The 25832-nt window shown below is 44.3% G+C and overlaps 1 protein-coding gene and 1 long non-coding RNA gene across 6 annotated transcripts in view; one reads left to right on the top strand and one right to left on the bottom strand.

The window, feature by feature from the left end:
• KLF12 (Kruppel like factor 12) overlaps positions 1 to 15813 on the bottom strand; it is a 252339-nt gene extending 236526 nt beyond the window's left edge. The window contains exon 1 of one of the 5 annotated variants that reach the window (XM_030036334.2): positions 15501 to 15813. The gene's annotated coding sequence lies outside the window, so the exon portion shown is untranslated. The other 4 variants (XM_030036331.2, XM_041128670.1, XM_041128671.1 and 1 more) reach the window with 4 other exon arrangements.
• Positions 15814 to 16323: 510 nt separating this feature from the next.
• LOC115350577 lies at positions 16324 to 18357 on the top strand. Its single transcript, XR_003926504.1, has 2 exons — positions 16324 to 17000; positions 18114 to 18357. It is a non-coding gene; the product is annotated as an uncharacterized LOC115350577 (long non-coding RNA).
• The last annotated feature ends 7475 nt before the right edge of the window (positions 18358 to 25832 follow it).

Below are 25832 nucleotides of genomic sequence, written 5' to 3'. Positions count from 1 at the left end.
TGAAGATAGAGACCAAATCTAGGGATAGAGTAGCATGTTATAATAGAATGCTGCTTACTTATTTTTTTCTATTATTTTTCTTATTTGACAGATATTTAAATCAATTTAAGGCATGACTAGCTCACTGCATCCTGCAGACATAAAATAAATGGTGAGGCGCACAAAATATACTTGAAGTAATTTTGTTGACGGGATCTTTGGAAAAAGCAAGATTATCAGCAAAGCAGCAATGACATAATATCTCTATCTGAAGAAGAGAAGAGGAAAAAGTACAGCCTGACATTAAGTAGAAATAACAAATCTATGAATTCCACTTTGATTAATGCGAAGACTTAAAACTTTAAAACAAAATGCCTGCAACAGTATTTTTGTGCTCCTGCACACTAAAGACAGATCAAAGCAACAAAGAAATCCATTTTCCTGTCTGTTAGAAGTTCTGTAAGACTTCTGTTTCCAAAGAGCCGGGTAATGTGCTTTTAAATGATGTACTTAAAGAGCATTATATGTCCAAACATCCTTGCTGAAAAACAAAGACTGAAGTTTCACCAGAAGAATCCAGACTAGAAAAATACCCATCGCGCTCTCACATCTGCTCCCATCTACCTACAAGATGCCCTCGACAACTGTTTAATACACAAAACACATATCCAGAGTTCCTCAGGATGTTGCATTTTGTTCACTCAGAGAAACTCAACACTGGATACGACACGGATGCTCTTTGGTGGCTTAGGGTAACAACAGAAACACCAGCCCCTCGAGGAAGCACCTCAACCTCCTCCTGATGTAACAGGCATCGAGCCGAACCCAGGGACTTTGGCTGTAACAAAATTTATTGCATCCAGCACAAATCTGCAACCTACAAAGACCCACATGCAAGAACAACACACGAAATAAAGCTGCAGCTTCTCAACAAGCCTAGAAGGAGCAGCCAGGAGACTCCTTTGACTTTACAACAGAGGATTGTTTAAACAACAAAAATGAACCCATTACAACAGAATCACTTTACATAATGTACCAGGCATCACATTAGCTACATAAACTTCTGTGGCAAGCAGTGAAAACCAATTTCTGTCTTACAAAACGTCTCAGACTCATTTGCAGTATAAGAAATGTCATTCCAGAGCTGATGACTGAGATGTTAGTAATGTACAAGATCTTCAGTGGATAATAACTAGTGCTGCAATAAGGGGAATCCACGTCGCATGGAAAGTATATTCAGCAGCAAATAGTTTTCAAAAGATCTTAAGTCACCACGTAGCAACAACGGGCTTTCTTTTTGCCACCATTTACTAATGAAACACACACACACGTTTACTTTTCTTGGACCATTTGTGTCCCCCCTCCACCCCTTAATTTAGTAGTTTCTCTCCCCTGCAACCTGCCTTCATCCCAGAGAAGGGCGACTCGCACAGAGTCCGACAGCACAACTGGGAAACAGATGGCGAAGAGCAGAAATACCCTCCCAAGATCCTGGAGCCAGAACAAACACGAGGACACGTACCACAGGCAGCCCTCCCCCAGAGCACAGGGAGAGGGAAAGGCCCCAGGGACCCTCCTGCCAGACTGCAAGAGATGTCACGGTCACCTCGGACCTCAGGTGTCCCAGTTAGAGAACAGCAGGACGCGAAAGGCACCTGACAGCCTGATCTACACGGAAGAAACGGAGTTGCTTTCCTTGTGAGGTACCACAAGTTTTCCCAAAGGTAACGCGAGACACCAGCACCAAGACACCACGTGCAGCTCCAGCTGCCTCCTGCTCCGACCCAGAAACCAAGGGGTTACTGCTTTACCGCAGTGTTTTCAGGAACCGCTGCAATAAATCTTCACCAGAAATTCAGGGCTCCAGGGACCTATAACATGCTATGTCATCTATAACATGAAAATATAAATTAAGGGATGGCTGGTTTTCATATTTAGAATTGTGTGCAACGGAAACTAATTCTGCATTTTAAAAAACCCAAACAACCCAACTTGAAAGTAAAAAAAGATAAAACGTCTAATAGACATTGCGTGGAGAAAACAAGAGCAACATTACTGGTGAAGAACAACAAACAACATCTAAAAATTCCACTTCAGTAAAAAATGAAATCATTATTAGCCTTTGCAGAGAAAGGATTTTAAGCTAATGACTTGCAGACACTTTAGGCTCACACTTCTTCTTTGCCATGCGAAGAGCTGTACTCAGAAGACACAGTTCAAAAGCTCCATGGAGAGCTGTTCACGAGCCTCATACACCACTGCTGGACTGTGAGGAGCTACTTCTTAATAAACTGGTGGTTCATAAAGAACATAAAAATCATGAATAGCAGTAAGCCAAATGGAGGAAAGCACAAGCCCACTTCAAGCACCCCATTGGAAGCTTAAACCAAGACGCTGCAGTGCGCACTGGAGCAGAGTTTGTCGTCAGGAGGAAGAACTGGAGCAAATGCTGGGACTGTAACAAGTGACCGGAGGTCGACTGGATTTTAGAAGAGTGATGTTTCCCCACAGACCAATTAGTTTTGCAGCAGTGGTGTATGAGATGTGTGTAAAATTAGCTTTACAACGTATTTCACTTTCCTTTTTTAAAACACAGATAAGTAAACACCCATTTGGACTTCTCAAGAGCACAAGGCAGAGAGTCTCCATCGTGCCTGGGTGTTATTTCTAGTGCTTCTTACCTGGTTCACTTTCCTCTCTGGCAGTTTGAAGCATTAGTAAAACCCTTCCTCTGACCGCCACTTTTCAGTCTTCTGACTTGCTGCACAGGGCTACACCGCACAATGGTCCTCGTTCCCAACCCTGATCCTGCTCACAGGATCTGCACTAGTTATGTCAACTTGCAAAAAGAAAGTGACACAGCCAGCAAGGCTCCCTTTCCCTCTTTGAGAAAAGAGGAAGGGAATTACATTTCCAATTGTACTATTTTTTGATAAATCTGCATCCTACATCATTTTGCCTGGCTCCATGAGAAATACAAGCAGAAATGGAGTTATCACACTGAATGAAACTATACAATGAAAAAGCCGGGGGGGGGGGGGGGGGGGGGGGGGAACGACGGACGGGCGGAATCTTGCTTTGGCCTTTAGTTGCTATTTCAAGAAGTTAGGGAGAAGGCAGAGAAAAAAAAGGAGAAAGGCCCATCTTTTAGTTTGGTTTCCTTATAAAATAAGGTTACTTATGATCACAGTTTTGAAGTCAGAATATGTAGAAATTAAGCTTTATTTACAATTATATCTCCTTGAGAAGACTGAGGAAATAGAGCAGTATATACATAAGCATGGAAGAAAGTCTCCAGAAAGGATGAAATAATTACAGGGAAGGGCTCCAGTTTGTTCAAGTACCAGTAGGACTTCAATGGTAAGGTCACTGTGAAAGAGCACAACTTCCCCAAGTTGAGCAGAGCTCAGCAAAAACACCTGGTATTCTTACTCACTCTTTTAAAACTGGTAAGATTAAGGAACAGCAGTTATGTGGGAGAAAAAAGTATAGTATCCAAATAACAGCACTGATCCTGAAGAAACATAGGAAGAAAAAGTAGAGTGAGCAAGAGACAGAAAGGTCTGAGAAGTGCAGCACAAGGTAGGCACACCAAACACTGAGCCTGGGCGATCCTGCTCAGCTGGTACCTCTAGCCAACGAGCATCCTATTTCATACTTTAGATATAATACACTGAATAGACATGTCCGAAAGGGCACCCAAGAAACGAGGTGTCAGTGTCATCAGCTGAGAATAAGTGAAATATTTCAAAAAGTTATTTTCATAGGCAGCTTCACAAAATGAGAATAGACAGCTACTCCTATCTTTTGACAATGTTTAATACTCCTAGAAGAAGCAGGTTAACCAACAGTGCTCCAAAACCTGCCTGGTAAAGAAATGGCTTTTTTCTGTAACATTATTATATGTTCTAATGAAAAATTCTGACTCTTATTTAAATTATTCAACAAAATTACATTTGAAATTATGAAACCAATTTACATTCCTTCTTTCATCAATGCTCATCAGTACTCATTTGCTGTTGAAGTTTCAAAGAAACTACTAACCTGATAAAAATCACAGATTAAACAAAACTGAAATGTAGTAAACTAATCAATAAGCAGGTGCATAATAGAGTATCATCTTTCTCACAGCTTATTCAACCACCACAGACCAATAACTAGCTCATTCAGAAGTTGAAAAATCTACCGGGAGCAAAAGAAACTAGGTAAATGTGTTTTTCTCTTCCAGTCTTTTAATATAAACAATATGCTGAAGGGTGATACCTACTAATTCTAAAACTCTCAAGGATATTTTAAACAGAAACTATGAGTTTCTCTTAATAACCAAGTATTATTTTTCCTGTATTTAATATAAAATTTAGTTTTAAACACAACACAAATACTTTTTAGTAAGATCTTTAAAGTAACCTGGCACATTAAAAATAAATCAAAATATTAATAAAAATAATTTCAATTATTTTTTCTACAATTTACACAAGTTCCAATTTCTAAGTACAGCTGACCAAGTCAATAGTAAAATTAAACCATCTAGTAAGAAACACATCATCAGTCATATTGTAATACTAAACATGCAAAAAATTAAAACTCAGTAAACGAACATTAACTCCACAAACTTTTTAAATATATAGGTATGCATACAACACATTCTCTCAGCTAAAAATTTGAGCGTAGTCTGCATAAAGACTATTTCATCTGCTGCGTATCAGCAAACTAACCGTCACTTACCCAACGGACATCACTGGGAACGGAAAAATCAGTAAGAACTGCAGAAACCAAAGACGACTTAAACTGATTGTTTAAATCAAGTTTTCCTGCCTGCTACTTTAAAGTCAAAATTATTTAAATGAATTCACCCTCTTCAACAGCCGCAAATTAAAACACTGTTCAATTATGCAAACTCTGAAAATGAAGACAGAGAAGGAATTGACAGAAGAGTGGTTGACCACTCACTTAAGAGACAGAGGTATAACAAGGTTAAGTGGCTAGAAGCCAAATATATGGATAAATTCAGGGTACAAATAATGCATAGAAATTAGAGTGATTATAACCACTGGAACAGCTTACCAAAGACGACAGTTGATTCCCCATTGCATGAAGTTTTTTACATTACAAGCGTGCATTCACAAAATGTTCCAGCTCCAAGAGACCATGCGTGCTTCATGCACGCCAAGGGGATACTCTACCGATTGCATTATTTAAATTGAATTAGATGATCATAACGGTCTTTTCTGATCTTCAAATCAACGAATCTACAATTTGATCCCATGTTGAGATCTCTTATTACTTCTCATTTCGCTAAGTCCTGCCCCCAGTGAGTATAACTTCATTTGACTTTACAGTACGTTCCTTCTGCTATTTGCTTAAATGCCAACATGTCCACCAGCAACTAAAGACTTTGAACAGAACCAGCCTTCATCTGAAACCATCCTTCGGGACGGTACTGAACTCGAAATGCAGCTTCACTCTTCAATTAAGACCTCAAACACACACTTTTCAAAGCCTTTTCACTAAGTCATTGCAGACTTAAACTGTATTTTACAGGCTACTCTATGGGGGGTACCTAATATGCTGTTTAGCCTACGACACAAGGAATTAAATCCTCCACAACATGGGACTTCATGTTTAGGCAGAAGATTGCTGTACAGAGAGCTAGGAACGCCTACATCAGGCACCAAGAGCAAGGATGATAGTTTTAAAGCAAAACAGCCTAGAAATACTCCTAAACCACTGAACTAAGAGCTCAGTTTCAAGCTGGAAGCCTCCTACTACACATACAGCACTGGACGGGTCTCCAAAACCAGGGTTCATATTACAAACTAGGAGAACCAATTGAATTCGGCATCTGTGGCTAAATTCGAACTTGTTCATCCAGGCAGAAATCCTTAAAAGTCTTTGCAACTTACATGTTGGTTAAATGTGGCTTCGTGGCTTCGCTGCTTCTACAGCACTTGCAGCTCCGTCAAGATGCTTTTAGGACACAATTCCTGTACTTGACACAGTTGCCAATCCTTAAGCTTCATAAAAGCTGCGGTCTAGTCGTTCAACTTTTAAACTGAAAACACTATGATGTCTGACAAATGCTGACTGGAATTACTGTTTTAGATCATATCAAATGATTGCTGTAGCATTTGTCTCATTTCTGCTCCCTCCTATAAAAATTACCTTCACAGATTATTTGATATAGATAAAAATTCTCGGGTTTGCCGAATTAGTTTTAACATTGTATAACACAAGGAGAATACTTCCACTGACTATTTTCATATTTCTAATATTTAACCGATATGAAAAGAAGACTTTTTTGTGCTACCCTCACATTTCTATTTATGGTATCACAGTAATATCCAAGGAGCCAGCCTGGATGGAGGATTGACCCTGGCTCGCTCTGGGCCTGCTGAAAGATGCTCCAGCACCCACGGCCAAACGCAGGGGAGCATCCTCACCCCACCTGCCCCGCTCTCTGGCCAGGCAGAAGCCACCACGGAAAGCTGCACGCTCAGAAAGGCAGCCCTGCTCAGCGGGCTTGCCAGTTAGGTGCTGAACAACTGAGAAAATATCCCTCACACAGAGCAAGTAGCAATTTTAAGCACACATATATATATATTTTATATGCACTATAAATAGCATTAAGGGCCCCTGGCTTCTTCAGTCAGATGGGTTGAAAGCACAACAGTACAAGTAGAAACGTTTTTAGGAAAAAGCAGGGTCTGGGAGGGGAAGAGTAGTTCAAGTTGCTACACTTTTCATAAAATGAAGGCAGCTTTAAAATAATCCAGGATCCAGAAAACGTGGCTGAAAATAACAATTAAAGCAGCTATTTAATGACAAGACACTGTTCCATTCAGGTCATCAGCAGAAGGGTTACAGCAAGAGCAAGCGGCTGTCAGAGACCAGCACTCCTCACCCAAGGGGGTGCAGGGCAGCACTGCTGGCAAGAGGCAGAAGGCAGAGCAATAGCTAAACACACAGGGATGAGAACTGATGGATGGGAACACGCAACACCGACCGCAGTCAGAAGTCATCACAAGAAGAAACTTTCTCCTCTGACTTTAATTCCTCTTTTTTTCTTTTTGTGGTTTTGGGGGGGTTTTTTGGTTTTGTTTTTGGGTTTTTGCTTTGTTAGGGCAAGGAAAAAGACATGTCAACGAAAGCCACGCACACACGGACCTTCAACAGTATTTGGGAGGGATCTGAATGTACAAGCATTTTTCGTTTCTGCTGATGGACTTCAGGCTATGCCCACAAGAGGACTTGGGTACCAAACCACTAAGCTCCCAGTGGTGTCCCTACCGTAGGGAACCACAGCCTGGCTAGGGGTGCCCGCTCTCACAACACACGGGGCTAGTTAAACACGAAGTAACAAAAGCCACCAGAAGAGCCCACAGAAACTGCTGTTCCTTCCGCGCCACCACCAAACCCTGCAGGGCCAGGAATGCTCCTCCCAGGATTTCAGCAGAGCAGGTCTCCTCTCACCTATCTTCAAACAAGTACAGTGCACGCATCTACGTGTGAGCTGAACATCTGAGACCTCCTCTACTGTCAGCCAACGGAGAGGGTTTCTGATGGCCTTTTGACCACGAGAATGATTCTGGTGTCATGATTTTAGTACACACCTCCGAGGCGAGGATGAGCTAGGCTCCTCTTTTGGGGAAAGGAATGTATTTTATTCAAGCTATCCACCAGAAGTGACTTAGGCAAGTGTCTGTCATTGCTATGCATAGACTCAAGCCTCCCATCCCTGCCTGGCCCACATGCTTCTTCAGCATCGCAATGAAAAAGAAATATTGTCTCCTTAAATCCAGCAACACGTGAAACCTAAAGGAGAGCATATCTCTGGCAAGGACAAAATAAACCCCTCTTGGATACTGGCTGGAATGCAAAGAAGAAAAAAGTGTACCAACTCTCATTATATTTTTCAATTCGTGCTATGTTTATATTTAATTGATCGATGTGACTATTGTAAACTTTATCCCAATAGAGTCACAGCCAAAAATTACACATCTATCACCTTCTCAAAATAGAAGGTGTATAATTATTGATATGTACTCTTTAGACAAATGTCAAAGACATTTTAGCAAAAAGTTGATTTAGCTGAATATAGATCTGAAAAGTAAAAGTGAAAATGGTAATGCTTTCCAAAATAGCAGCCTCCAAATCTGCCTACTAACTAGACTGAGTTTGCATGCTCTCCCTTTCAAAAGGGGAAAAATAACCCACTTTGCTCATTTTTCCCTTTCAAAATTCTGTAGGGCACCGTCTATATGAAAGATTTCCTTGGTTAGACGGAACCAGTGAAAAACTAAGTTGCCTTCTAACTCTTACTGATTTATAGAAACTGGAAAGGAATGTTTTTCCCCACCTTTGCGTTTTGGGTTTTTTTCATTGTGGGGGTTTTTTTGGTTTTGGGGGTTTTTTTTTTGGTTGGTTTTTTTTTTTTTTTAAGAGAAATCTTTTCATTTCCCACTTAACCCAAATTTTCTTGCAATGGAAAGATTCTCTGAAAAAGGAACTGGAAGAGCTCCAACTACTGTCCAACACTTAAAAAGATTTTAAAGTGTCATCAATCACAGCTCTTTACATGCTCTTCTAGAGCACTGCCAACCCATACTTGAAGACTAACTCAAAACTGTTTTATGCCAGCATTGCACACTCAAAATAAAGACAGATACAAAAAAAATATTTCTATATTATTCTGATTTTAAGTCAAGTCCTGCTCAGATTCACATCAGATGTTACTACGTAATACTCAGAGCCGTTATCTTTCTTTTTTTCCTAGGAAGAACTGGCAACTGATACCATTAATCCTAGATATCTCAGTGGCTACCTCGCATGACAACATGTTATAACATCTGCTGTAAAAGGTGTCCTGAATTTTTAGCAGACCATCTGAAAATGCTGGTACCATGATAAAAAAGGAGTAACATCCATGGTAAATGACAACAGTCACAGTCATTCTTTGAAATTCATGTTACAAATTTCTAATGTCACGTTACTCCATTTAACAGACTTCAATCATTTCAGCTGAATTTCTCAGTGACTGCTTCTGCAAAGTTTGATTTGAACATTTTTGAGAGCACACCAGTCACTTCTGACAATTTTGGTAGTGGGAAAAAAAGCTAAAAAATAATTCAGAATATTCTGTTTGGAAAGATTCTGCCTCAGGGATCCACAGAAGACGACAGAAACTGCTGGGGTTAGATAGCTGCCTTTACCCATGTCAACACCAGTCTGTCGAGAGTTGAACAAAATATCCAAGAACGACAGTTTGCCCATGCTCAGGAAGGCTTCCAGAGCTCGCTGGTGGCATCTCCGACTCCACCAACGGACCTGAACTTGTTTCCAGCCGGCCTGAGCTCTCTGCACGTCACCTGCACCGACCCGGCCAGCCGGCATCCCTCTGCCTCCCGCATTGCCGTCAGGGACCTGTACGGCTCCAGAAAAGAGAAGCAACACCACCACCGGCAAAGCCCTTCTTGGCCAAGGCAGAGAAAAAGAAACTAGTTAGGTAGTCAGCGGGGGGACGAGTGTTAGCATGCATAACCCTGTGCTCTTTGCAGCTCTGACCACTGGACAACGCCCCACACTAATTAGGAATTAGGGTCACTGCTTACCACCTTACAGAAAGGGTAACGAAGTGGTTGTCCTAGGTGACATCTGACAAAACTGAGACCAGAACTCAGGTCTCCCGACACGACACATCATCTGATTAATTATCCCCTTTGCGGCGCGGATGTCCAAGGTCATGCATTTGATTGTTCTACACTTAAACGACGAGAACACGCTCGCCCCACAGCCGGGAACAAAGCTCGGGATTTTTGAGTCCCATCATTACTCTGCTATGTAGCAAATACTGTGCCAGCCATTAGCAAAGAGCATGCTTCATTCCCGTCCTGGAGGCTGGTTCACAGAGAGGACAAAAGCTTGCTACTGCTAACCAGACATTCCTTAACTCAAGTGGTGCTGGTCTGCGCTCCGACTCCAAAGGCTGTCAACGCCAGCTCTACCAGCAACCCACAAAAGGATAACCAACATTGTACGAGTGCATTTGTTTCAAGAAAAAAAAAAAAAAAAGAAAAAATCTATAAACAAATAAATAAACCAGGAGATTAAAAAAAAAAAAATACAGCCATTGCTAGGATTGCATTCAGAGGGTAGGAAATGCCAGTGTGCAAGGGTCTTGGAAAACTTTACCCAGTATCACTGAGCACATACTTTTAATAGTCTTTAATCATGGGATCTCCCTTGACCCCAACACACACAATTTTCATTCTGATATACCTTAGCTTTCGTATCCTTGTGATTTTACTGAACTTTAAAAAAATAAATTTAAAAAATTTAAAAAAAAAAAAAAAAATCAGCAAGCCAACACCTAGACAAGTCCTACCCTTGTACCTGCAGCTGAAGGGGCTCCTCTGACACAGGAGTTGATGAGCACAGAGGCGGACTGCACGAAGAAACATACTGAGTATGAAGCATACAGTCCCTGAATAATGTTCACATGACTTCATATATTCACTCCCAGGTTTTACCATGTATTTCAGCTGAGAAACACTGGGATGGCTCATGCCACCATCCCTTCCCAAAAATGCAGGAAATGACAGAAATAGTTATAGGACCAAGGCACACCATAATTTAAAGTTGTCTTCTCCAAATCAAAACACATCATTCTGCAGCAGACATAAATGCAACAGATATTTGTATATTATAATTTGATTTTGGCTTAGACCAAAGTCCAGATCACGCTTTCTGATTAATACCATGAGATTTTACACCGAACGCAAGAAAGGAAGGTCCACGCAAGCTCAGTGTTACATACAGTGTAGACATACTGACTTTTTGGCACAGCCATGTTCATTTTTCCTCTTCCTTCTGTGTCTCACTATTATTTTAAGAATTCTCTGCCGCCAAAAGGTAAATAAAACTAATTAAAGAATACTCTACCATTTTTGTATTATAGTTATTGCTTCGGAGCAAACGTGAGAGCACAGACTCAGAATAAACTTCAAACCTACCAGTCACACCAAACTTTGCAAAAGTACGAGAAAGTTCACAGATTTTAAGGCACCAAGTCCTAGCAGACCTTCTGCACAGAGAAGAGCTTCCAAAGGCAAGCACAGCACCACTAGCACAGGTTTGTTTGTTTTCTTTTTTATAAATATAAACCGAAAGAGACTGCGCAACTGTTCTCAGTTGGTCCAATTTCACCCACTTTTGCAACAGTGCCACATACATATATTAGGTCTAGTTAATGCTCCAGTCAAGTTTGTCAACATAGCTCTATGCCTAGCTATAAATTAAAACAATCATTTTGACACTGAATCATCAAACATAACTCTTGTTGCTCTTTTTTTTTTTTTTTTTTGCATTTAGTATCGACTTAAAAAGAAAAGTAAAAATCATCCAGTTGAAGCAAGAGGACTGTCTAAAGTTCAGTTGTTGAACACAGGGTAAGGTTACGTGGAGCTTTTTCCACCGACGAACAATGTTGAAAGTGTCCTTAGTACTACAGTGCAAAAGCATTTCTCTTTTCTAGCATAAGTATGCATTTAGTTTAAAAAAATTAATTTTTCACCACATGGGAAGCACAGTCATTTCAGGCTTTCACATTTGCACTTCCAATATTCAAAATTTGTCTTACAGATACAGCACACCTTGCACAAAAGGAAAGGAACAGCCACAACCTGACTGCTCAATACTTTTTTTTACATCTCACTTTGCAACGGCATGCTCATTATATGTTTTCCTCTTAGCTGGGGAAAGTGAGCATGCTTGTGTTCGCAGCTCCTCCTCTTTCAAAGACGCACAGCTGCAGCTGTAGTAAACAACCACTAGTCAGGAGCTGAGAAGGTCAAAGTCTCAGTGCTGCATCCATTTCAGCTTTTCCAAAAATTAAATTTCCATTTCAAGAAATTAATTTTTTGTTTCATTTTGTAGTTACATCAAGGAAAGGCAAACCACAATCATCCTCCTAACAAAATAAATCAAGATACAATACTTCAAAAGCCACAAGCAAAACACTTCAGCAGAAGTAAATATTTCTCCGGCTTTATTAATACACAAACACCTCATTCACAGTCTCATATTCTACTCGATTCGAACAAAGACTTGGTCAAAACCAACCTTGTACTGATGAGACCTGTTACACAATGCGAATGACATACTGAAGGAACGAGCAAGGAGGTTGGCCACCCTGAAAAGCGACGCCAGCGGCCACGCAAGGCTCACCGAGGTGATCCAGCAGCCTCCAGGCTACAGCACTACAACTTTGGGAAGGCTAGCGTAAGCGGGCATCATCCACCCAGTGATGAGAAAAGGCACACTCCTTCCCTTTATTTTATAAGCTACCCAAAATCTAAACGACAGGACACCCTTCTGGTGCTGAAACCTGCACCGAATTACACAGACCTTCTGCAACCCTGCGGTGCAGCAGAGAATTCCCCACGCACCGGGGAGAGGCATCACCCATTTTCCTCAAAAACATGGTCTGCATTTCTATTTAATTATGGCGGGCACCGTCACGCACCACCTTGGTCTGGGTGAAGAGGAAGACGGACGCTCCCACGGGGCTTTGCAGCCCAAGCCCTTCGCTGACCCCACTCTACCATCTCCTGGGGGAAGAAGAGCTGGTTCAGTCCCACCGCATTTCAGCCTCCTCTTGCCTGAAATAAAACTCTGCTTGCGCACGTTCAGGTCTGGCTCATCCCGACAGAAACAGCTGGCAGAAGACTCTGCGATTAGCCTGTCCTGGAATCTTAAAGTTTATTTTTAAAAGTTGTTACACAGAGTCTTCTTGGGCTCTCAGGGGCCTTTCCAGCAAAGGTTTTTTTTACAAAGGGAGTGCAGGAAGGCCTGGAAATATTACCACTAAGCATCGCTGGGGAAAAAAATAATTTAAAATACCTCATTTCCCATCCCCCCTTCTTTACACATCTGATATTGCCTCACCATCAGAAGCAGAAACCAAACAGTATCTCCCAGATCCTAAACGCCTTCCCAGCCCCTCCAGCACACGTGCAATCACTCATCAAATGCCCCATGGCATACCTCCTCTTCAAAAAGCCTCTCTTTCCCCACAGCTGGGGGATAGAAGAAAAAATACGATTTTTCCCAGCCCTCTTTAATTGCTATTGACTAATCCGTAAGCTGGGGGGGGGGGGGGAAAAGAGGAAGGGAAAAAAAAAAAAAAGCCCAAGCCACCTTGTAAAGCTGCCAGTATCCTAATGAAAAGGTTTGCCTAAAAAAAGGTGCTCCCCAGACTGCCCCCCCCCCCCTCAGTTGCAGGTACCAGACACAGGAAAAGAAAGGGGGGGAAAAAAAAAAAAAAATAAAAGGGGGAAAAAAAAAGAGAAGGAGAATACCACCACTGTTGTTCTGGACGCAGCGTGGGCGAGCGGGTGGGGGTGCTGGCCTGGGGAAGGGTGCGCATGGGTGCTGCTCCCCGGCCGCCGAGGGGGTGATGTCATCCCGCCAGGCTCCAGCCCGGGCACCTGCCGGCAGCGTAGCGGCAGCAGCTCCGACCGGCTGCCAAAGCCTCCGGCAGCACGGGGAGGGGAAAAAAAATAAAATACATTACCAAAAAAAAAAAAAAAAAAAAAAAAAATCCGCATGCAATGTTTCCTTTGCTATGCGTGGTCGGTTTGTGACGATAGGTGACACGCCAGCTTGCAGACAGCGGTTTCAAGTTGATTACGTCCCATTAGAAAGATATTCCCCCTCCCCCAGCACGAATAATATATTAAAAAAAAAAAAAAAAAGCAGACTCGGTTTAAGCAGCCTTACGTCATTAATAAAATGCTCCTATCGCCCCATCTGTGACCTATTCAGCACAGTTACTAATCCCACGCTAAGACCACTTTGCTGTTCCTGTACATTTCAGAGTTGTAGACCAACCAGAAAGCAGAAAATGGAGCCCATATGCCAGCGCTATATAAAGCAGCCTTGCAAAGTTGCCGTGAACGTCTACCTGCCGCGGCGAGACAAAAAGGGAAAAGCAAAAAAAAAAACCAAAAACAAAAACAAAACTGGGGGGGGGAGAAGAATACCATTTATTTCATGGTGGATAATTAAAAAAAATAAATTGGTTTACTTACTTATTCAGGGGGAGGGGGACTGCCGAAAGCTAGCAGGATTTTACAAGCTCGATATGAACCCTGATGCAAGTGAACTTCTCTTCGGTGCCTCCTACCAAACTGCCCGTACCTGCTCCCTAAGCGCGCAAAACGTCTTATTTTCCACGCAAGCCCGTTCGCGGGAGCGAACGCCACGCCAAGATCCGAAAAAACCCCGCTGTCTGGAGCGGAGCATCACATCCCTGCAAACCATGGCGGGGGGAACTATAAAATAACCCATCTGGCTGCTCCTACCCGCCTCCCCCAGAATCCCGCACCACCCGTTTGGGGGAGGCGGACAGGAGCCCAAATCTCATCCCAGCGCGTTTACCCGGCTGCACCGGCAGCGGAAAGCTTTCGGTGGGCTTCGCAGGGTGACGCCGATGCCACGGGGCACGCATCTCCCGCAGCCGCCCTGGGCACAGGCTTTTAACGTAAAGACCCGGGGTCTGCTCCCCGAGCAACGCCAGCCGACTTCTGGAAGAGCGAGTATTTATTTTACAGAAGGTAATTATTTTGTAATATAGCGCTACACTCCGATTTTTATTCCCCCCCCCATACAGCGTTACATTCCAATTTCTCCCCCCTACACAGAGCGTTACGCTCCAATTTTTTTTTATTATTTATGTTTATATATTAATTTTTTTCCCACCCCCCCAAAAGGCGCAGGGGCACCGCGGCCGCCCGCACCCCTGCCCGGGGACGGCAGCACAAAGGGCTGGGCGCTCCCAGCTCGCAGCTCATCACTCCTCGCTTATCGCTTTTTATTCCCCCCCCCCCGCTTTTTTCACCGCCCCCCCCCACCCCAACCCCCCTCCCCCCCGCTCCCCCCTCCTTAAGCCTCAGCGGGAAAGTTTGAGGGAAAAGTTCGGGCCGGCGGCGGGGCCCGGCCCCCAGCGCCCCGCGCACACACACACACACACACACATTCCCCCCCCCCCGGCATCGCTGCCGCCGGGGCACCGCGGGGGGGGAGCGGACGGGACACCGCCGTTAACCTCCACTCCGGCGGCGCTGGGGGAAGGGGGGGGGGGCCGCCCTGCCCCCGCTTTTCTTTAGAATTATTTAACTTCGGTATAGGAGCGATTTTTTTTTTTTTTTTTTTTTTAAATAGAAAGCTGACTGGGACAGCAGCAGCGAAAACCACACACGTTAGCCGTTTATCCTGGTAAGAAAGGGAATCGGCACAGACCTGAGCAGAAGCGGCAGAGCCGGAGAAACTGTTCCCTTCCCCTGACACGGGCTCCCCGCTCGCTCTGTCTGTCTGTCTGTCTGTCCGCCCCGCTCTCCCCGGGCAGTGTCACTCGCTCGCTCACACGGGGCACGGGCGGAGGCAGCCGGCGGCCGGGCTCGCCGCCGTCCCCGGGAAATGAATGGGGGCAGCCCGGGGAACCGCGGCGCTCGCCGCCGACTTACCCGCGTCACATGATGAGCCAGCGGCAGGGTGGGCCGGGGGTGGAGGCTCCCGGCGCCGCCTCGCCTCGCCGCGCCTCACGGTGGGGCCGCCGCCGCGGCACCCCACCGGCCGCTCAGACAAAGGGCCCGGTCCGGACCGGCGTCCCCCCCCTCCCCAGCTCCCGGCCCCTGCTCCGGCCGCGGCGGGCGCCGGTGGCGTCGCTGGCATGCGGCGCGTCCCCGCCCCCACCGGCAGCCGGGCGGGGGGAGGGGAGGGGCCGCGCCCCCGCCCCTCGGCCGCCCCGGTGCGCCGCCCGCCCCGCGGGGGGGGGTGGGGACGGGAAACGCCCGGCCGCGCCGCCCGCCCCACGGCCCGCGGCCCCGGCCCGCCCCGCCGGCCGCGGGGGGGGGGGGGGGGGGGGGGGAACAGGGCAGGGCGGCGGGGCCTCCGGGGGCGCCGCGGGGAGGGGCAGGGCGGGGCCGGCAGCGGGGGCGCCGAGGGGCGGGGCGGGGCGGGGGCAGGTTAACGGGGCGGCGAGGGAGGCTCGCGGGCGGGCACGGGGACGCTGAGGGGAGGCCGGGCGGGGGCGGGGCGCTGAGGGGAACCCGGGGCGGGCGGGCGGGGGGGAAATGGCACAGGGCGGTGGCGGCGCTGAGGGGGCCCCGGGGGGGCACATGGCGGTCGCGACGCTGAGGGGCGTCCCGCGGGGGACGGCGCGCAGGGCGGTGGGGACGCTGAGGGGAGCCGCGGGGGGGGGGGGGGCAGGGCAGGGGGCCGCTGCGGGGAGCCCCGGGGAACGGGCCGGGGCGGCGGGGTGCGGAGCGGAGCAGAGCGGGCGGGGCGGGGGAGGCCGGGCCCCGGCGGCGGCGTTCGCTCCGCTGCCTGTCCCGGCCGGGCCCTGGCGGTTACCTGGCGGGCTGGCGGGGGCCGAGCTCCGCAAACCTTTCTCTTTTTTTTTTTTTCCTTCGCATGGACGGTCCGCAGCTCGTGGGAAGTACGCGAGGTGGGGTTTTTAGCGCGGAGGTCGGCGCGCAAGCCCGAGTCGCGCCTCTGCAAACCGAGACTTTCCTCCGGGGGGGTGGGGTTCGCACCTAAGGGCTGCAGATACTGGCTTGTAAAGGGTTCAACGACGGTCTGCAGAGGAACGTTTTCCAAAATCTTAAGTTTGTTTAAAACGTAAACTCTTCTTATTACATGGATGTTTTAAAAGAAGAACTTCAAAAACCTTAGGAAACAAAAATAGAAATCCCGAGCGTCGGTGTTAAACTTTAAGAAGCGAATCTCTGTTTCTTTTCAAAAGCCTTCTTACACGTACGTGTTTACACAGTGAACTGCTTTGGTGGAAAGATCCTGGCCCATGCCTGACCAGCGTCAAGACTATTAAGCTGGCCCGACGGGTTACCTAGGGATTCCCGTGCTTTGGAGAGCCTTTTGTTAACGTGAAGCTGATGTGGCCATTTTCTGCTTCCTCCCCTGGGGTTCGTGTTGCATGAAGTAAACGCCGTGTGGCCAGAGTGCAGGTGAGCTCTGACCAGCCCTGGCTGCTAAGATGGTTTCCCGGCACTGTTCGGGTGGGATTCAATTCAAGGAAGCTTAATAGCCTTATGAATAGTCAGGGTGCCCTGCTGGACCCTGGCAAAAGCCACGGTCAGAGCGGGTACAAAATGGCAAGTTCTTTATGAGTCCCAAGCCCTCATCCTCCTCAAATTCAAGCCCAGCTCAACAGCTCCAGCGGCTCCCACTCCTAACAATAATTTGGTAAATAAAATACAAAAAGAGGGATCCCTTGTCTAGTAGGTTGGCCCACCGTGTGAGCGTGTTTGTAAAAGCCTGTATAGCATGTGTATTTACTCAGCAAGCCAGGCCGAGCTCAGGTAAATAATTACTGCTAAAATGCTATTACTTTCAGTAAATACAAACTAGTGGTTGCTGCTCTACACAGTATTTACCAAGGAAGCCAGAAGAACCAGAACCAATGTTTGTTCCCATAGAGGATTTCATGCCAACTGCCTGAAATGCACATCTATGCGTTGCTTCGTGTGTTCTCCCTGTAACTGGTCTTCTGCCGCCTTTTGGCATAAACAGTTTAGGTAACATAACCCCCTGGCTATTTGCCCCTGCATCTTGCCTCTATTTCCACAAGGTTAAAAAAAAAAAAAAAGGCAGAATAGCAAATAAGAAATATTAAAATGGATATAAACAGAAGTCTACCTTGCAGTCTATATAAATATATGTCTCCACAAGCTATAAAGGGGATTAGGCATGATTTGCTATTATAATCTTGCCTCTAGTGTAATCATTTCCTTTGGAGAAAACTGAGCGTAGAGTTAAAATACAGTCTAATGACCCAAGCAACGCCATTTCCTTGCATTACTGCTTTAGATACAGAACCAGTTCCAACAACTCACCGTAAGTTACATATGTGATTCATTAGATTTCAGAAGATTTTTACCCAAGTCAAAAGTTAATGTTGTAACGCTTGTTTTAAAAGATAAAATATGCAATCCCATAGGAAGCAGTCTACTATAGAACACAGCTGGAAACATTCCCTGGATAGATGCACAGCTTATATTCAGATTTATCAATAAAAAACACGAGTATTAACATTCATCCTTCTTAACCACTTGGAACAGGGAGCAACGATTTCCCAGCGCTGAGTGTTCTGCAGAGAAAAACTGGTTTCTACCTACTGAGGTTAAAGGATTAATGAATACTTGGCACATGAAAAATGAATTGTGATAGCAGGAAGATTGCATGTAGGCAGTGTGATAAGGTGCGTAACAGAGAAACATCATGTTATACATGTTGCCATGCCCTGAGAAGGAGACGAAGCTCATTTCCATTGAATTTCAGATAAAATATTTAAAAACATCAATATTTATTTTGTCATACTTAGTAATATTTTATTCATTTATCTAATACATCTAAGGAAATCATCTAGAAGAGGGGTTGGCTGACTGACATTTGGTGATAAAATTTGTTCTCCGTGAGCTTCATTATGTGCTATGTTGGCTGTTTACATGGTCTATTGCCTGCTACTAAGAACTATTACCCATATGCATGAATTTGCAGGGCAGTATCTAAAGCAAAAAATATGTAGCTACATTCGCAGGAGAAATGTATTACATGATTATATATCAATAGATTGATACAGAAGTAGGGATATTACACATTAGTATTTGATATATATCACAGATTTATAGAGAAATGTAGTTCTCAATCACATGCTTTTATGGAAAACCTGTCCTACTAAATCACCGTCTTGGCTCACTCCATATACCTGACCCCTCTGTTTCTATTCACATCTGGCTTAACAATGCTGAGCATACATTGTCTATGTGAAAATGTTCTGGCTTACATTTTAACACAGAAATACTTTGAAAACATTCAGTGTTTCTAAGGATTTAGAAAGTTCTCTTTTTTGTTAATTTTTGTCTTGAAAGAAGGAACTTTAATCACATTTACTATTAATCAATGGGACTTTTCAGCATGCCATTTTTTCAGAAACAATCTTAAATTTTGAAACAGGACTCTGAACAGTGTATTGCCATATACAATTCTAAAAATAGAAAAACATACTTTTGGAAGCCAGGAGAACAAATTGGCCCACGGAACATTTTTGGTTACTTTTTCATAAGCTTGACAAGCGTATTTTAGACTTTTTTCTGTAATCCTTCTCCACTTCTGCCATATTGCTTACAAAGCATTACTACTAGTTCACTTTTATCGAGACCCATCACTTACAATCCCAGATGGCTCTTTTCAGTGTTCCTGTATCTGTTCTTCCCCTAATGGAGTTTCCTAAAACTTACCAAAAAGAAGGTTTTATAAAATCTCCCCGTAATGTTCTTCGGCCTCTCGCCTCTCCTATAGTTCTCCTCCGCTGATGATGCAGAATTTTCTTCACCATTCTTCCCCAGTATCCATTGCCCTATTTGCATTTTGTCTTAGATCCTAATCCAGCAAATGTGCAAATAAATAACACTCTTGAAAGCAATTTAATGACTTCTACCTTTAACTTAAGCATGTTTTAAGTCTTGGTTTGTTTTGTTGTTGTTTTGTTTTTTTTTTTAATTTAATCATAATGAATCAATCATTTTTCAAAATGGTGAATGGCATCACCAGCAGAGAGCACACTGGAACCTCAGAACAAAAGAAAACAGAAAATCAATAGCATATTTTAACAATGCGAGCCTGAAACACATAAAGATACATCTGAAATACATCACTAATGTGCTGAATATTGAGAGATTTTATCATTTAAATTAACACCAGTTATAAAAAAATCACTCTTAAGTTATCTATTGTTTATTCCATTTCAGCTTATATTCAATTTTTTAACTCAAACTAAAACAAAAAAAATCAACCTTACTACCCAAACCAAAAACTAGATGCATTTTTATTTGGGATGCATGGTTAGACAAAAGCTTTAACAAATTACATGATATATTTTAGAAGACAGATTGTGTTCATTTGCTGAACTTAGGGAAACCTTTGGGTTGACAGATAATCAATTCAAATACCTGCAGTTGAGGGATTGTGTTACTAATTCCTTTCACAAGCCTTCCCTTTTGGACACAGGCAAATAAACGGGTTTTCTTTGCCAAGGAATTGACCACATCAGCAGATACAGCCTTTCGGGTATGGTTGCTGTCTTGCAATCCAGCCTGTGATCATCTGCCAAGTGCTTCCTCCACTCCATCTCCACTCAAACTGGTGTTAAGCTCAACATGAGTACGTGGGCCTTGCCTCTTCATCCAACAGCCGCTGTCAAGTGTGAGGTTGCGGACTTTTTTGGGCAAGGACGTCAGCTTCTGTTTCTTTGAATCTACTTATAAAGTGTTTCAACATGCATGGCACTCTGCCATCAAGTGCTGGGGTTTATAGTCAACTTCTAGGTGGCCATTAACCAAAATGGTCATTCTAAAACATCGGAGTACAACTAACAAGTAGTGCTATCGTATTTCATGTGACTCACTCAAAACTCTAGCAGTAATATTCGTGGGTATGAACATTGGAGCTTTTGTACACCACATTTGTATTTTTTCTGTACTTTGTATAAACCAATTGTTTGTTCTTAGACTATCAGGAAATCTTCTTCCCTTCAGCCCACTCTCCTTAAAAAAACCCAACAAAAACAACCTAGCTCGGTGCATAAATGGCAGTGTTAGTGTACACAATGCAGCCTCTTTGATACAATAAAGTATATAATGGAGAATAGTTCAGTTACACTACACAAAAGAGGAAAATTATAATCTGATATAATAGGTGCGTGTTTTTCTCCAGGGACAGAGATCAAAATACTCAATTTGCCAGAGCTAGACTAGCAATGTTGCCAAGACACATATTCTAGGCAAGTGGGGCCACACAGTATTAATGCTTCACTCCCTTGATCCAAAAGCTTGGTGCCCTTTCTATAACCTTGGATTGCGATCATCCACTATTTTTTTTAATTTTGAACTTGCCTTCTTTTAACAAGAGTCCTTGAAGGGTTACAATCTTATTTAAGAAGCAGAAGAACAGGAGGGGCAGTTCCTTATTTAATATAATCCAACATTGGCAAAAGTTAATAGGGAGTAGGAAATCATCAAGGAACGTGTTCTGGGAAAGAAGGTTTTGGTCTTTGCATCTCTCCAGTGTTTGGTTAATGTTTTTGTAAGAAAAAAAATGGAGACAAGCACTTCCTGGCTCTGGACACCATGTCAGTTCAATGCTCAGGAATGGAACGGGTTGCTCTGGATTTTCATTTCAAAACTCTGTAGTTTGTAGCTGAATTTATGGACCTAAACATTACCCTGAGAAAATTTCTTACATCACTTTAAGCTCCATGTTCAGTTCCATTATCTCAGCTCCTCATATTGAATACTGTGTTGTTTGGTTGTTTAGGAGACAAAAAAAAAATGGGACCTCTTAAACAGTGCTTTATAAAGAGAGGTGTACCATATTCTCATAGGAGCCTTAAAGCTCCTACATCTCTTTTGGTAAGATAAAGACATGGTGCAGGATAATATTTCCAAATTTTTCCTGTAACTCCCACTGTGTTGTGTTCTCTACGGCTCTTGGTTATTTTGTGCTCCACTGCGTCTTTGTAAAATTAGTGATAGCTAATTTGTTCCCTGTGCATGTAGCCCTAGGCTACAAAAGAAGTTCTTCACATGAAAGACCTGGAGGAGCAGTTTCAAAGCCAGAAGAAATGTTTCGGAAATGGTTGGGGTTAGTGCATGGGACTGAGAAGTATTCTGCAGGCAGGTTAGCAAAGGAACGAGTTCAGCTGGGCATGGATCTGATTTCGTACCTAGTAGGCAGCCAAAAACATCTGGGATGTCTTTGCAGATATTATCATAGCAATCTTTCATGCGTTTCTTGACAGGTTTTAGGTATAACAAATATTTTCAAGAAATTCTGGTTTTTCCCACTTGTTTTTAATTCAGCAAAGTTCTTTGTTCTCCGTGGAGATGTTAAATAAATTACAACAGAATAAATCTCCAAACAAGTAAGCACTTAGATGCTTTTTCTTTACTCAGACCGCATTCCTCCTTTCCCATCTTCCACCCTGTCTTACAGATGCTTTCCTGTGTTACTAAGGCATTCATGTTGTTAACTTCTGTTTTGATTTCAAGGCCATGCAACTTGGCTTTTCCAGTACCAGAATCTCTTGGATTTAGGAGGTATTTACCCAGCCTCAAGAATGGAAAAGATTAAGAATCAGATTGGAAATGGGAAACATTGAAAATGGCTCTTTTCAACACTTCTGTTATTTCATTAGATTGGCTTGAAATGCTTGGGTTTGCACCTGGGCATCATGGACATATCTGTGGTCATGGTGATTTCTGGATCGTATGCTTTCTGGATCAAAAGTTGATGGCTCACAAGCATTAAGAGGCTTCATCTGGACTCAGTTGTACATACCACCTTTCAGATGAGTAAATTATTTTTTTTTTAAATGAGTTGTAGGGTTTTTTTTTAAATGGGGAATTTCACAGATTATTAACCATAGTTGTGCCACCGGGTATCAATCTAACAGCTGAAAAACCTAAGCATTGTATTGTAGCAATTGCTTACTTAATGTCTGGGCTTGTTTGTGTGGGTTTTCTTTTTTAAACTAAGAGAATAATTCATTTGAGTGACTGCAAAGCTCAGTAAATACCAGTTATCAATTCTCTTTCTAATGACAACTGATGACATGATTTTTACAAATGGTTGAGCACTTGGCAAATGCTAACCATAGAAATCGAATGAGCTGAAAGAAACTCCAGTCTGCCCTATTGTCGCTACTGAGCTGACAGATGGGAAAAAGAGGAGGAGGTTGTGATGCTCTCCCAGAAGCCCAGGGGCACACCGCAAAATGACTGCTGAAATGTCTTGAAAGACCGTAAGTGAGAGAGCAGCAGATTTCCAAAGAGCAGACATCACCTATATTTTGCTTTAAAAGTTGGCCTTTCTAGCACAGCCCCCCCCAAACGGGCTGACCAAATTCTCTGCGGAGCAGCTAGCATCAGAGCTTATGTGAGCCTCAGCAGTGGAGGTAAAACTGAGTTTCCACGAAGGAAGGAGGAGCTGGAGCCAGGCTGCCTACTCCAGCAGCTGCTGGGGGAGCGGGAGGGCAGGGCTACCATTACAGCTGCCCCAGGCAGGTGGCCCAAATGCCAGCATCTGCCGCTGCCCTGGACACCGTCACCTGCCTGGGCACCGTCAGCATGGCCAGAGTGCTTTGCTCCCCTGGCTGTCTGCTGCTGTGAACAGCTGCCCACTCTGCCAGTGCCTAAGCAGCAGGGAAAATCCCCTGGTACATGGAAAAGCCTGTAAGCCCCAGAATAAGAACTGAGGAATGGGCGGTGGCAGTCTGTTGAGATCAGGTTGCCCGGCTTTGCCTTTCCTTACCTATCCTTCCCCCCCCCCCCCCCCCCCCCCAATTAGTCTAACGTGTCTCCTTTGGTTTTGCAAAAAGTGACTCAAGAAGTTTAAAGTACCAAACTTCAGTAGCTTCACCCATATGTGCTGCGCGCCTCAGGCTAGACAGCACATATTGGTAGACAGACTGAGAAGAACATTTACCACATTACCTCTTAAAAACTCACTTTATTTTTCTTGTTGAGCTGGCTCCCATCCAATGTGACACTCCAGCATGAGCCATGCAGTGACAGCAACAGCCTCCATGGAAACACACCAGAGCATGAGGCCAGTCGTGGGGTAGAGAGAAAAGGCAGCGCCATCCTTTTCCTTTAGTCTGCCGTGTTTTTTCTGTGAATGAGCTTTCTTTTCATTTTTAAAACGTTACTAGGAGTGCCCCTCCTATGCCACCGTGTCTTTGGTATGTCTCTTGCAGCAATGCAAAGTTACGCTGAACCTGGAAAACCTAGGGCTGATTGCAAAGCATCACCATCTCACAGCCCCAGCATTAGGGTCCTCTGCTCCTCTTTTTTATGTGCTGGAGCTGGGGAGGGAACCTGCCTCTGCAACCAAGACACGAATAAATGCCGGCTGCGGTGGGTAGAGGTTTGAAAGCACACTGCGGAGTGAGGGGCTTTCGTGGAGAGTGCCCTGCCAGCAGCCTCGGCGCTGCTCTGCCAAAGGTCCTGCAGGCTGAACGTCTCTTTTCGGCAAAACGGAGGTAGCAAAGGGAAACGGCATATTAGAAATTTTCTTGACGTCTTTCAGGATTTTACATACCCCCACTTTGCCCAGGAACAGGTTTATTGGGAAAAGCATGGGTGGAGGGGAGATGTTAAGCAGGTGGCTCTCCCAGCAGAGTTAACTGGGGAGGCTCTGATGGTCAGGATGCCCTGAGGAGAAAATTCCTCATCATCACAGCTATCGTGGCGCCTGCCTCTCCATCATCCTGAAAACTCACTCCCCTGTCTAATAGCAGCATGCAAAGTTGCCTAATGCCATTATGATATAATTGATGATATAATTTTCCCTTAATTTCTCTGAAATTTTCCTTTTTTCCCCCAGACTGCCTTGAAGTAAATCTCTCAGCCTGACTATCCACTGTTCAATGCAGACAGTGAACCAGGTAGCTGTTTGGCATTGTTCCAAGTGTTTGAGCATTTCACAGACAGACTAAATCCAGCAAAATTTGCGAGCCTACAGGCTAGCTGCTACTGCACTTAACTTCTAGACATCTGGCTTTACATCCACAGATAACAGGACAATACCAAGTTTTGCCGCACATCGCTTGTAGGCTCCCAGTACTGAATTCATACCGTGCAGTGTGAAATACCCGTGCTGTATATGTCACGGGGAGAATCAGGTGCCTGGGATTCATCACAGCCACAGTACTGAGTGGGGAGCCTCTTAAACTAACAAGGAAGAACGACTGAAACCAGTTATACAGTAGCATTTCCCCCATCTCAGCACCTAAGGAGCCTACGTGTGGGGTGCAAGGCAGTAGCTTTATGGCGTTGGGAGTCACAGCCTGGTACCGTCTTGAGCTGAGCACCTTAGCAATCTTTTCCAGGGGCTGAATCAGCTCACTTTTTTTTAAAATGATTTGTCAGTACCCTGACAATAATAAATATTTGATATGTAATACAATATGTAATAAGCACATTTTAATGTATAATGCTTTAATATATGTTATGAATAATAATAATAATACACAGCAGGCACCTAGGTGATGTATCTCTTACCCCTCTGATATCCCAGCACCACTCCTTATATTAGCTGTGCTTGCCTGAGGGACTGGGATATTTCTGACTAAATGTGGACTGTAGGCATTTACATCAGGGCTAACCACCCTTGCGCTCTCTCTAATGGAGAAAGATACTCAGCTTTAGGGTATGACTCATCTCATCCTAAAATAGGTTTCTACATTTTACTGGCATCGCCAGACATCTTTGTGGTGCCAAACGCTTCAGTGGACATCAGGAGCACACTTGGCTTTAGCATGGACTCCAGCTCTTTTGACACTGATTTAGTCGCTCCTCATGTCTTTGCTGTCCCAAGTGCTTTGGGTGTTTGTGGGTAACACCGGATCACCTAGGCTAATTCTGCTCTGAAATCTTTTAGGCATAACAACAGATCTTTATAAATCTGGCCACTGTTTCCTTAGTTAAATTCCCTCACAAGTCTCTTTGTCCCTGATGTCTCAGACACACAGGAAAACTAATTGCACAGCAAGCCATCATAAGGGAAGCCAGTCACCTGGCTTCATAAGTGATACTCTATGATCTACTGAAATTACTTCTCTGAGATTACCAAGGGCTCTAGAACTCCAGTTAACATCTTTAATATCTATTTTCAATGTATGAGACCAGGTCCTGAGGTGATGTCAGTTTGAACATCTACATTGAGGTAGTGGTCCTGGGCATGTTTATCAAGCTGGGGATGTGGCCCATCAACTCTGTGTA

The sequence above is a fragment of the Aquila chrysaetos genome, chromosome 14 (genome assembly GCF_900496995.4).
Source record: "Aquila chrysaetos chrysaetos chromosome 14, bAquChr1.4, whole genome shotgun sequence".
Lineage (NCBI taxonomy): Eukaryota > Metazoa > Chordata > Aves > Accipitriformes > Accipitridae > Aquila > Aquila chrysaetos.
This window is presented reverse-complemented; position numbering and strand designations above follow the sequence as displayed.